General features: G+C 47.3%; 1 protein-coding gene across 1 annotated transcript in view; it reads right to left on the bottom strand.

Annotated features, from left to right (window-relative positions):
• MYO1B (myosin IB) overlaps positions 1-2,159 on the bottom strand; it is a 135,057-nt gene that overhangs the window by 120,614 nt on the left and 12,284 nt on the right. The gene's annotated exons all lie outside the window — the stretch shown is intronic.

The raw sequence follows: 2,159 nt of genomic DNA, 5'->3' as shown, positions 1-2,159 counted from the left end.
GGGGGGGGGGGGTTCCACCAGGCATCAACACTGACTCATAAAGGAAAGCACACCACCCGTCTGTGAACCTGAGGTCGCCTGTATCACATAGCCTGCCAAGGATGACCTCGATACTCTTAATTCTCACTCCAACGGACACACAACTAAAATAGCAAAATAAGAGTAGCATGCAAGGAGTGCCCGTGTATAATTCATGTGCCCGATTCCGAGGAGGAAGTACATCTGATTCTTTCCATTATGGAGTCGCCCAGGCATATCAGACCTTATAAAGGTTGGTCTACTTCCTTAAAACTTAGCAATTCAAATAAATGCCCCCCGTTCCAGTCGGGAACATCTAGTAGGTCTCTGAGAGGCGACAGAACCTGCATTTAGTTGGGCTAGAAGGACTTGGAATTCTGTAACTCCTTATTATTAATCACTAGTGATTTATAGAAATCCACAACCATGTATTTTATTTCTGATCCTATTAAGACATTTTTAAGTGTGCACCAAAAAGCCAAAGAAAGAGAGACCAAGAAGCAGCAGAGGCTGTCCCATAAACAGAAAGGAACCAATGAGGGAGTGTTTAATATTCAAAAGAAGAAAAATAGAGTTAACTCTCTTGTTAATATGGGGGAAGGGGGGTGTTTTTTAGTTTCACGTCAATACACCTGGAATAAACAGCCCCAGATCGCGCTAAAACCCAACAAGAGCAGCACTAAGAATAGTTCCTGCACTTTGAACTAGGCCAGACTCTCGTTCAAAACTAAGAAGATGGGGGTGCGGCCCTGGCCACTCTCCGGAGATGCAGGGAAGCCGGGGAGAGAGCTGGGCCCAGGCCAAGGCCCTGGAAAGATGTGCACAGGAGTAGGAACGTGAGTGGCCAACCTTTGTCACAATGAATTAACACTTAAATCAAATTTCAAGTTCTCAGACTCTAGCTGCGATTCATTACATATACGTTGGCGGATGAGAGAAGAAGGCTTAGGACTAAGGGGGATGTCAACCTGAGATGGGTTTCAAAAAGAAGCACCTCAAACCAGCAATTTAAACGAAGCACAGGCCGCGCGGAAGCCCGCTGTCCCGAGGACTCTGTACACACAGTCTGTTCCCGGGAACAGCTGCCGAAAGACAAGTTTCCCGCAGGTGACCACAGTCACGCAGCCAACCTCCCCCTCTGTCGTTAACCCGCTTCCCCATCTTTTGAAAGGCCTCATGCAAGTTTGAATGGTTCTAATGGCTACACTTCTCTCCCAACTTTGAAATCCCAAAGTGGGAAGAGGGCAAAACCCAGGCTGAGGCCCAGGCAATGGGTAAAAGGGGGAAACTCCGGAAACACGACGGTCGCAAACCCAAATACAAAACAGTAAACCAACTGAAAGGCGGCACCAGCGTCCACTGAGTCATTCAAGCACCGTGTTGTGTGCTGTGTTCGTCTTTTCAGCATCCGGGAGGAGGGAACAGTGACCCGTCCTCAGCCTCCCGGTGACATGGGTGCTGAGAAACCAAGCACCCAGCCCAGCTTCCTACAAAGGGACTGACTGCTAGCTCCAGCCTTGGTCTGCTCACAATGGTGTAAAGACACCATTTAAAAAACTGAAAGCATCATTTCCAGAATTCCTCAAAATCCAAAAGAATGCAGCATAAACATCATGTACCGCCTTAAAACGGCCATCTGTAAGCTAACATTTACATATAAGTAGTCTGCCCCAGTCACCAACCTGAAACCACAAGTCACCTACCACGCTAAAGTCATCCGTGCTCGGGAATGGCAAGACCAGCATGTGCCAACCCAACAGTCCCACACAAGAGCTGCCAAACGAGACGCACATCCATGTGAAGTGCAAGGTCATTCTACTATTTGATATCAAAACTCAAGGCCGCGGTGACTCAGTGGTTGAGCACTGACCTATGAACCAGGAGGTCATGGTTTAATTTCCCGTCAGGGCACATGCCCGGGTTTCAGGCTAGATCCCTAGTAGGGAGTGTACAGGAGGCAGCTGATCAATGTTTCTCATTGATGTTTCTATCTCTCTCTCCCTCTCCCTTCCTCTCTGAAATCAATAAAAATGTATTTTTTTTAAAAAACAACAGCAACGCTGAAAAAGCGATTCCAAAGTAATCATTCAGGCTAAGCTGAAATAGAGCATCTGCTGGTCTCCCACGTCATTCAAAGCTCT

Source organism: Myotis brandtii, unplaced genomic scaffold (assembly GCF_000412655.1).
Source record: "Myotis brandtii unplaced genomic scaffold, ASM41265v1 scaffold381, whole genome shotgun sequence".
Lineage (NCBI taxonomy): Eukaryota > Metazoa > Chordata > Mammalia > Chiroptera > Vespertilionidae > Myotis > Myotis brandtii.
The sequence above is the reverse complement of the archived record's forward strand: the minus strand, read 5'-3'. Positions and strand labels throughout refer to the sequence as shown.